Genomic DNA, 11,724 nt, shown 5'->3' on the forward strand with positions numbered 1-11,724 from the left:
AAAAATAGAACTTAAAAAAAAAAGAAAAAAAAAAAGACTGAGCAAAGAGAAAATAGGTGCCTATCCAAAAAGGGGATCTGAAATTCTGACTTGAAGAACACAAAGAAGTCTTCCATAGAAGTTTACTTATCTTCTCAATTTCTGTCCAAATATCTCAGAAAGAAGGAAGATGTTTTAAATGAGTCCCCCTCTCCCTTGACTGCATACTTGGAGGTGTTTCAATGCCATATTTATTCCATCAAGTTTATGAAATAAGTTACACCCAAGCAGAGTGCTCCAGAGATGCCCATTTCAGGCGGCTGGGTATGAGTAACTAGCATGGAGGTCTGCAGGCTYCCTGGTTTTAGGCAATCCACCTCCCACTTGGACCATCTCTCAACACAGGCAGGAAAGATGCATAAAGCTGTCCACCCTTTTGGATGACTCTACAGTCCTGATGAAGCAACAGCTTGGGGCACACACTGCAGTTAGCCACCCACACAAGTAGGTTAATATATTTTCTGATGATTCATAAACCCAGATCTAACAGCAGAATTAAGCCGTTTGTTCATTATTTTGGAATGAAACATAAGCTAACATTTTTTACAGATGACTGTCAAGGCAAAATCCTGGACTGAAGACTCTTGCTTATCTAAAACGCATTTCAGCTACACCCTTTAAGGCAAAGCCATGTCTATTAAAAGAAATAAAGAAAGCCCCAGATCATAGTCCTGAATATCCAGCCAGATGCAGTACTCCGTGCTTTCCATTATGTCTAGATTGTGCAGGGGGTTATTGCTATTGCCATGCTACATAATCCCTACTCACTGCGGACTAGTTAAGGACGGATTTGTACAACCTTAACTGCAAATTCTTCTGCTTTTCAGGTGTTCTTGCTGAGCCTTTAATAAGGCTCAGGCTTTGAAGCTTAATTACTGTCTTAACAGTTGCAACCACTAAACTCAAGACATACGCTAGAGGAGGAATAAGCTTGTAAAGCCGGAGTTAACTTTAATCAAAAAGTGAAAACATGAGGAAAGTTTTATTCATCAATGGTTTTGACAAAATTAACTTTAGTGTCAGGCACATTGAGTCCAATTTTAAAATCACAGGAGATCTGCCCCCTTGCTCTTTCCAGCAAATGCTATTCAATCACTAATTATGAAAGAGAGGAAGAGTTGCCAATCAGAGAAAAAAGATTCACAGCTGCCAATTGACTTTACTACTAATATAATGGAAAAAACATGTGCAGAACAGCCACTCAGAAGATGACTGCCCACAGCACTTTGAAGAGTTACAGCAGAAGATGGCCACAGAAGATTACATAATTGGCACACAACTCAACTAAGCTAATGCACCGATCTAGAATGAGAGACTATGACACAACTTTTAAAAAAAAGATGTTTTATTGCAACCCCCTTGTTGCGAGAAAGATTAACAACTTCTTTAAAATTTTTTTTTTGAAGGAGAAAGATTACTATGTTGCAGCTAATAGAGGACAAACCTTTATAATGGAAGCATTTCTAAATATTTTATAAGATCAATCCTTTTTTTTTTGACCTGTCTGCAATGCTGTGAAGTCACAAAAGCAATAATACATTTTGATTGCAGAAAGAACACCAAAGAATAAACTGAAAATGTAAATCCACTCAGTAACCCCTTTTTCCCCTGTTTTCATAATTTCCTTGACAACAGCCAGCCAGCTTTATGATGAAAATGCCTGTATATAAATGTATGTAACTGCAATAACACCTTTACAAAGCTGGCAATTTGAAGTATAATCACACTGTAGCATATACTTCATATAGTTAACAATAAACACATCACACTGTAGCATATACTTCATATAGTTAACAATAAACACAGAACTGTACCTTTAGACTCCAGTTCTACAACTGTATTCTCCAGCACCTACCTCTATTCAGAGAGCATCCTTTGCAGATTAAGAATGTGTGAGCAAAGAGGGCATGTAATACATTAAGAAAGGTTGCTGAAAACTGAGTTAAGAATGAAAATTCTAGTTGTGAAAAGCTCAGCAGTGCATCAGCACAGATTTCTATTGCATTTCTGGCATTACTTCTGCATATGTGATATATTCTAATGGTTTTAATCAGTTTATACTATGTATGAACTCCTATAACTATACACTAACATAATTTTGAAATAATATTAGGTGGAGAGTCCAGACTCCAAATTTCATGAAATGGTAGGATTCAAAGATGCCAAGTATATACAGGATTCCCTGATCCAAACTATCAGTACCTTACACAGCATGCTGTTCGTAGGAAAAGCTCACTATCTTTGTCTTCTTTTTTGCTAGAGATTTTGAAGCGTCAGATGTGGTAATAAAACTGAAAAGTTACTTCTTTCCAAATGCATTATTACAAMTGATATGGAAGCATTTGAGGAACTTCAAAAAAGCACTGGAAGGTCCACCTTTTACCCAATTCACYCTAACTTTCTAACACTAAAAATCTCCCTCCTTGTCATCTGAACACAGCACATCTGGTATCTTTACTAGAGGCAAACTTTCCCACAAAAGATTGCTACTTTTCTCATCTAAATCTTTCTGTTCAAGACCCCTGGATTTCATATTTGCATTCAGCAACATCTGCACTTTGGTATTTTCAATCTTGATTCACATCAAGATATTACAGAAAAGCCTCCAAACTTGCCAGTTGAGAGGCAGAATTTATTATGCCCACAAATGATTAATTTTTGACTCCAGAATAAGTACCGTGTCATTTCATAAGGTTTTTGATTATATCTCATCCCTCAAATTTGCAGATCATGACAGCAGTATCTCCTCTGGTAGCTCTACAGGCTGGATTACCCTGAAAAGACTCTGCCCAGAGACCACTAGGTCTACTATAGGTTTACAAGCTCTGCTGAAAAAACATCTGTAACTTCTCCAAGCCCTGCATATGCACTGAGCTGGCAGAGGCTGTAACCACCAAAAGCTCTTGCTGTTTGAGCCAAGGTCCTTTACGCAGTTTCACAAATGGAACTTACAAATTACATGTAGAAACAACTATGGCTCATGAAACTTAAAAACATTTCTAGCTTGACCAGTGTGGCCAGCAGGGCTGTAATTTCTGTGAATCCAGTATCTGAGGTTCTTGGAATTTACCAGCTCTGCTGGCAAAGCACTCGCATCTTTTAACTTCCATGGGAACAAGAATGAGGTTCAAGGAACTTGCAAAGCTCCCCAGGGCAGCTGGAGGAACTTGCGAATTCAGTTAGACAGATACCTAGTGTTCATGGAAAACTGCCAAGTTCTTTCCGAAAACAAATCATAGTTCATGATGCTTACAGTTTTTTACTGCTGGAACTACAGTGAGGTCCACTGCAGAGCTTACACTCCTCACTGAATGCCTGAACAAGGACGTGTCTTTGCTGGGAATTTAAGTCTATATTCTTGGCTGTGAACCGACAAGAAAACACAAGCTTCCCTAGAGATCCCTCACGGCTGCAGCTTCTACCATATGCCTGAAGGATACAGTAAATGTTTTTCTCATGTTAATTAACCTCCACAGGTAGTCTGGTGAAGATTATAATCTCTACCAAGTATCTCACATCAAAGAAAACTGGCACCAGAGGAGCAAGCAAATACTTTGGGTTCCAGCCTCAGAATATTTCTGCAAGGCTAGATAAAAGGYAGAGATGTTGCTAAGCCCAAAGCAGTTCCATGTTCCTCTGGCACCTGTTTTCCTTGTGTAAGATATCCCCACACAAACCCCTCATCCCTCATCAACGAGAGGTGCCAAACTGCAGTAGCAGAGAGAGCACTGATCCCTGGAGAGGGTACTGGGYACAGGTGATGAGACAGATGGGAAAGAGTAAAGAAAGTATTTACTTTCTCTGGATCTTCTCTGAGGAAGAGAAAAATTTGCCTCATAGGTATTTACAGAATGTCAGGGTTGTCTGGAGAGAGATCTTTGACTCTGTGGCCCTCTACCTCTGACTTGCCAATCATACAGCTGAGTTAGACTGACTGATTCAAATGAAGTTTCGGTGGGTCCTAAYCCCAGAAATAAACTGGAGCACACCATGATCTTTGGAAATTCTAGTTTGCATATCTGAAGGGGGTGCAAACAGAATGGAGCTCCACTAATCTACATGTTCTTTCAGCTTTCTCCAAACCTTCTTGCCTAGGTTAGCCCAGAGAAGCCTCTCCAGAACAGAAGGAGACCAACAGAGAGGTGCTACTGGAAAGCCCCTGACACAGCTGCATGTGCTCTGTGTACGGGTGTGTAGGTATGCACACATACACATCTTCCAGCAGACTAATGTGCCATAGTTCTGTTCATAGCTGCAGCACCAAGAGATTAATTTTTGGCTTCTAGGAACATTAAATTTATGAAGAGAAAAACAAAAGATACTGTAAAGAAACCTAAGTAGGAGGAAGATGTACCTTGTAAGCCTAGATAAATGAAAACCTTATTCATCAACACTCCTCAGACTTTGCTTATTATATTGACTTCTCTGGGCAGACATCTTCCCTCTCCTTTTAATCCTTTGAAAATTTGGCACAGGCAGCAAGCAGTGATTGACACTGTGTGCAATTGGTATTCTCTTTACTTCCTCTTTTCTCCACACTGATAATTAATATACCCAAAGAAACTCCTTTGCAAATGCCTTCCAAAACCCTCTATTTTTCTCTCATTCATCCTCCCCATACACATTTCCCTTGTAATCTCAAAAAGCACATGGACACAATGCAGCCATTCACCTATCCCCCTCTGGCACCCWTTGGGATCTTCAGACAGTCATTTCCAGAACATGATCATTAAGCCAAATTATTAGATTTAAAATTCATAATCTGCCAAGCTAGAAGAGTTCAGACCTTTTTCCTGAATCATTTATTCTAGCCTATCGTGTTGCAATTTGGTTAAATAGACATTTACAACAAGACAGGAACATACTGCAGTAGCTTCAGAGAATACTACACCAGCACAGAAAAATATAGTTCTCCCTAACGTCCCATCTAACATCATCTGTGGTGATGACAGAAACTCATGTACTTTTCCAAATAACAATATTATACAGCTTTAGTTAATTACTTTGACAAAGCAACAAATAAAGTCTCAAAAAGGCGTAAGGTTTGTACGTAATAGCTTAGTACATCTTTTATATAACTCATTCCAATTCTTTTCTTCTTTATGACAACTTTACATTAAGTAAACTGACCTAAATAGAGGGACAGTGTTATGCTCTAGCTTAAACAAAAGGAAAATCAGTTTAATTGCATGTATTATGCTATAATATGCTGACACTCTCCACAGAGACATTGTCTTCCTTTTTTAAGCTGAGTCTGTTCACAGGATCCATAACTCTGGCTCAGTTGATCTGTGACAGTTCCCTTCTTTATGAACTAGAACAAAAGGCCAAACAAACTAGAAGATGATCAATCTAGCCATTCAGGTAAGGTTTTTTCCACCTAGCAGCAAACTAGGGCAAAGCCATCAACTAAGATGCAACACAATTTCAGAGACAATTCCTTTTCCCAAAATGAGCTGAACCAAAATCCCCAATGCCAACTTGCTTCCAAACCCTGCATGTAGACTTTAGAGCTCTTCTCCATATCAAATGGGATGTTAAGTGTGAAAATACAGTCTCGCCAGAGAACATCATGCCTGTGTTCTATGTCTAATATTTCATCTTGTCTGATGCGAACTGAAATTAAAGAACGTCTTAAAAAAAAAGGCCCATTTTTGTTTCAATTGGCCTTCCAGTAAACATTCTGCTTTTCAACCAACAATTCAAGCAATTGAGACAAATGCACCTCATACTCCCATTTTGCCACTAGAGGGCAGCTCTATATTTTCAGATCTTCATTAGCCCAAAGAGGAATTGATTTCATTACATTCCTAAATAATGGATCTACGATATATAGTTTGGGTTCAAAAAACTTCGAAAGACATTTTTAGAGCAAAACGCAGTGATTCCCTTTTAAATCATCAGTTTGGCATGCAGTTCTGAGATGTATGTAATGTCCTTGTACTTTAGAAGATATTCTGCGGTCACTTCACACATAGAGAGCCCCATTCAAGAAAAATCACTTTATTTTACCAGGGTTCTGTTTCCATTGTGCATCCCCTGTCTTTTACACTTACAGTATTTTGTGCTGCTTTTAAGTCCATATGCTTGAAACAGCAACAATAGCAATTCATTGTAAACCAYGTTTTTAAAGGTCAGCATTCTTTTAATGTGCACATTTATTTAAAACCACAGATCTGTGTTAAGCCATTTTCACCRAAAAGGAACTGGCTGATTCCCGTTTTCCCTTTCTTGCCATCAAGTCATCCCTGCCATCCATATGTCTTCACCAGTGTTACACTATATCCTAAAACAAACATTAGCATTTACATTTGCTTCTCTGTATGTTCCACTCTGTAAGGCTAACCCAGCAAGAGCCAACAAATGATAGTCAGATGACAGGAGGGCAGCTCCTCTTTCCTCCTACACAACCTCATACCTTACATAAGCATAGGGGCAGGGCAGGCTCCACAGCAACTTCACATACAGCATGAGGGGAAGTCCAGATTCCACTGGGCTCTGACCACAGATCTGCAAGGACATAAATGAAAAGCATCCTTCAGATAAGCCAGACAAAGGCTTTACCATCCCAGCTGGAAAAATCCTTATTTTTAATTACTAGAGAGACAAGGTATTTTGCTCCCACAACTTTCATTCCAATTGAGATGTTCCCCTAATTTTGGTCCCTTATTCCTCAGAGGGCTCAGACATTAATTGCAAAGGCTAACCTGGGCTCCAARGCCACCTGTTAATACCATGCCACCATACCAAATGGGAGCATAGGCTGAATTCCCAGCCATGTTCAAGGACCTCATCCCTCCTCCTATCCTTTGCACAGCACACCTAACAGTGGTGCACAGCCCTCAGTGCAATTGAAAGCGGATTTTTTCTGGGATTACCTTATTAAAATATCATAATTGTACAAGTTCCTTTTCCTACTAGGAGCCCTACAAGTGAATACTTGAACTGGATATCTTACAGCGATTAATGTAAAAGAACAACTGAAAGAAGGTTTATTAAAAAAAAAGAAAATAAGGCAGATCATGTCCAGACTAGGTCAGACTAAATTTTCCTCTCATTTTGTTACTCTTCAGAATTGTTGTGGCCTGCTACAGTTCTCCTGGCAAAAAAGAGAAATGTACTGTATAGAGCTTGCCGCTGCAAGAGCTGAACACCTCTTTTCAGAGAATACCAACCTACAAAACAAATCTTTCTGCTATTCACAAGAGAATCATTGAGTATTGCAAAACTCGATAATTACTGATTCATGACAGATTTAGGAAAAACATCATCTTAAGTAATCAGGTCAGGGCACTGCTGTTGACCACAGTGTTGGCAAAGGAAAGAGTTTCTTTCCTCATATCTTTCATCAAAGTCTAACATTTCACAGTATGTAGCTTTTAGCACTTCATTGGTCCAGACCAGTAAACAACCAACAGCCTTAGGAACTAGAATTTAACCTGTGAGCAMACAATCTATCTAGTATTATCTCATAGCTCATTTACACCATTCATATACTCTCTGAGTTACTGTAATTACTGAGGATCTCTAACAGTCCCAAAATCCAGTTATGAATCCAGCTGATGAATTCACAAAATTATTAACCCTTCACCCATTCAGTCACAAAAAGKTATGGTGTGCCACGTATTATCAGCTGTGAAAGAAGAGTTCTGGGTATCAAAATAAAATAGCTACTTCTTTTTTTTCTGTGAAGATAATGTATGTTTGATCTTCACTTCCTCCTGGAAAAGCCAAGAGTTTTTCTCCAACAGCTCTTATTGTAAATAAATTCATTTCACTTTCCTCCATTCCTGCATGATATTCCTTGCTTGACATCAGGAAACTATTCTGAAAACATAGCATTGATGTGAAAAAAGGTATCTGACTCCAAATAAAATATTGTAATAGCTTCTATTTACCTTTACAAGATGGACACTAAATTAAACTCCTATAACTGAGAAATTGTTCATTTGCCCCAAGTAAATATTTGTTCTGGAGGAGGGAAGGCCCTATCCACTTTGCCTAACTATGCTGAGTATGACTTAAMCAACAAATAGACTATGTTTTAGTCACCTAAACCCAACCTACAGGAACAAGCTTTTGAACATCTTAAACCTGCTATACATCAGGCCTMCATCACAGATACATCTTCCAATTAACAGAATTACTACTAAATAATATTAACTATGTTGCGGATTAAAATTAATTGGGTGAAGTGTGTCTGGAATGATCCCATCCAAAGCAATACTTTGTAGCACAGCCATAAGCTACAATTTTTTCCACCAAAGTATTCAATATTTATATATGTTTGTTCTAAAATAAATGATCTCTGCTAACAACTTTGAACCATTATTAGCTCTACAGGAACGTTTAAAAACCACTCAGCCCCATATCTTTAGAGAAACAGAATCATATAATCATATAAAATTTCCTAATAATTGAAGAAGAAATGAAGAATTCTGCATTACAGAATCTTCAGAGAAAGGAGGGACAAAATCCCCTATTTCATAATAGKGCTCGTCACATCCACAATGCATTTTTTCGTTCTCATCCGCCTAACCAAACATAGGAAAAATGGAAAAACAGGAAAAAGTAGGGAAATCTTCATGGACTGCATGCCATACTCCTAAAGCCAAAGTGTCCATCCCTGTTTTTGCATCCTTACTTTTAAAACTGTGAGGAATTTATCGGATAGTAGCAACTAACAGTATACACAGTTGCTTACAAAACTGTGACTATCTAAATAAACCCACCGTGGCTGGGAGAGATGAGTGCTTGGCTCCAGTTTCAAGGTGAGAAAGAACTGGACCCTTGCTCCTAAAGCACCAAGAACCAGCTAACTCACAGTTAACCCATCTACTTCTAACAGATTCATTACTCTCATCATTAAGATGGCATTTCTTAGCAACCGTAGCTTACTTAAAGATAACCATAAGGAACTTTAGTAACATTCAGAGATTTGTATATTAAAGGCTTTCCTGACAGATTTATAAATTCCAGATACTTGGTAACAGAGGCAGACAATTCATTACTCAGCCACAATTTGCTGACAAAATGTTGAAACAAGAGCAATCCTTRCATTTGAAGAAAGCACTGGCAAGCTCAATAAATTACACTTTCCTGGCTCTAGTGCTCTCTTGCAGAGGTTGAATTTATATGGTAAAAGTCTGCTGTCTCCTGGAGATGCACATTTGAAAAATGATTGATGAGCATAAATGACCAAAGCCCAAATTCTGACATATTCTAATTACTGCTTCTGGAAGCAAAAAAAACCCTCCAGCTACAGCTCACTGTTTCAAAATGCTGTCAACATTACAACGAGAGAGGCACATTTTCTCAATAGCGAGGGTGCTGTAAAGCAAAACTTCTCTATACAAAAATAGTTTAAAAGAAAAAACAAGGCTGGAAGTGATTACCAGCAAAGTGTTAACTAGGACTCAGGTAAATAYATTTCCCATCCTTTGAGTTGATGCAAGTGTTTATTTTTTTTTCCAAATGCCCTCCTCCTAATTTATAAAGCCGCAGAAAGATATGAGCAGGATTGGTGCTCCAACTGCAACTTGTTCTGCACAAAACAACCAGTCCTTTTCTTAAGGCAGATATCTATCCTTATGTACACCCAGTGTACATATTAAGTCTATTGAGTATCTATGTACACTCATAAGGATAGATACTCAGTAGACTCATACTCAGTAGACTACTTTGACCAACTTTAGGGAGCCTCCTGCATGAAGCGGAAGCACACCATACAAAACACACTGGCTACCACGAGAAATGGGCAAAATGTCATTCTGAGAAGAGCTAATTCATGTGCAGGAAGCTCCGTGTGTCCGCTCCACGCAGTCCCCTGGCAGCCCTGGCAGCGCTCGGGCTGCTCGGAGGCAGGGTGAGAGGCCTCCTGCGTTGGTCCGCTGCCACCAAATAGGGCATTTTAATATCTTACTCGCCAGAACGTGCCAGAGAGGCCCATGACTCTGCACACACTGAGCCCACTGTCGGCAAAGAAGAACACAGCGAGTCCCAGGTGACATCAGGAAGTAACTGGACCACACTGGGCTGTGCTGGGGTACAGGTGCAGAGCRGTAGCTGTTTTGTTTTGTCTCAATCAGTTTATTTGAGGCCTTCATCACTTCTGGGGCAAATAGTCTTCTAAATTTTAATAGTCCTTAAAGCATGAGAAGCATGAACGGGGGCAAATAATTTCTATTGGCTTTGGGCTTCCAGGGAAAKAGAATTTTAATTGATCAATAAAAGAATTCCCAGGTCACGTATCATTTAAAATTAGAATACACCGTAAGTTACATGCTAGTTTATTACACAGAGGAAATATTTGCTTTTGTTCTGCAGCTGCTTAAAAGGGACACTGAAGGACCTGAGCAGCATTGTCCCCTTTGTCTCAACCCCACAACCCTTCCCTGAAAGACTCAAGACTCCTACAGAGCAAGCTGGGATACGGACCCTCTTCCGCCACTTTCAGCTGAATCACCTGGACTTTTCCAGAATTTGACGCATTTCAACCACATTTATCTGCAAAGCCAGGAGAGAGGATAATATTTCATACATCGAATTTCAGAAAAGGAAAAAATCCTATCGTTACTTTTCCTCTGCTCTTTGTGTGACAGCATCCAAACTAATATCAAACTAGTTTAGTATTCCAAAGAATTTAAACACTCTGGCACACAGCCCTTAGCTAAGGGACTCATTATATTGGTGTCACTTGATGGCATTCAGCAACTTTCTAAAAATCAGGAACACACTCTGTGCTCTTGACTGAGACCTGGAACAATGTGAAACTAAAAGAGGGAACAGTAACAGCTTAAATACGTAGTCTGCTGTAGCTGATACGCAAGTTAGAAAGCCTTAATAGTCACATTCTGTACTCCAATTCATACCTTACTTTCTCAGAAATATAATATCTAAGGTATATCTAGGGATATTAGGAACCCTAAATGCTATTACCCTAGGTAATATAGGGTAAGAGGAGATATCCACTCCTCAGAGTAAATAAAAATGGATGTCTAACATGGAGGGGAAATAATGAGAATCTACATACTCTATGTATCTACTACTCACCCACACTCTTCTTATTTTTGAATCTTAAGCATTTCAGTAAATGAAGTTCTACCTGTTTCTACTTTCAGCCAAGTCAATGACAAGATGCCCAGGGCAGCTGTCACTGCCAGTTGAAGTGAATCTCAAAGATAAGCATCCACACTCCAGTGGCTTTGAAACGGATCTGGGTACCACACCTAACTGTCCCTGGAAATCCCAGCTACAAAAATGAATGTATTTCTCCCACTTGTGCAATTGTCATGTATTTTCTTCACTTTGGGGATGGAACATATATCTAGAGAGAAATTAAATGACTCACACAAAGCTATACAAGAAGCCAAAACCAGTGTTGAAAATGGTCTCCAAGATATTCTGGGATCTGAATTCGGGCATTTCTGTTTTGCCTCTTCACCAGATCAAGGAACTGCACAAGATAGTTTAATCAGAAGAAAACTACATATTTCAGGAAATATTCTGAATATTAAGACCGTTGTTCGTACCTTAGATGGGCTTTCATAGTTCTATGAAGATGTCCTAGAGTTCTCATTTTATCCAAACTGCTCCAAAGCCAGGACAGTACCAGATCTAAAGTTCTGTATGCGGAAACTCTGTTTTTTGGGAAAGGGAAAAGGGAAAAGGGAAAAGGGAAAAGGG

General features: G+C 39.1%; 1 long non-coding RNA gene across 1 annotated transcript in view; it reads right to left on the reverse strand.

Annotated features, from left to right (window-relative positions):
• The window catches only part of LOC112942792, a 46,423-nt gene extending 34,778 nt beyond the window's left edge, over window positions 1–11,645 (reverse strand). The window contains exons 1-2 of the long non-coding RNA XR_003248456.1: window positions 11,571–11,645; window positions 6,458–6,549 (exon numbers count right to left, since the gene is read on the reverse strand). This is a non-coding gene — a long non-coding RNA (uncharacterized LOC112942792). The remainder of the gene's footprint in view (window positions 1–6,457; window positions 6,550–11,570) is intronic.
• Window positions 11,646–11,724: the final 79 nt, after the last annotated feature.

The sequence above is a fragment of the Nothoprocta perdicaria genome, unplaced genomic scaffold, assembly GCF_003342845.1.
Source record: "Nothoprocta perdicaria isolate Ctin4 unplaced genomic scaffold, notPer1 scaffold_133, whole genome shotgun sequence".
In the NCBI taxonomy this organism is placed as follows: domain Eukaryota; kingdom Metazoa; phylum Chordata; class Aves; order Tinamiformes; family Tinamidae; genus Nothoprocta; species Nothoprocta perdicaria.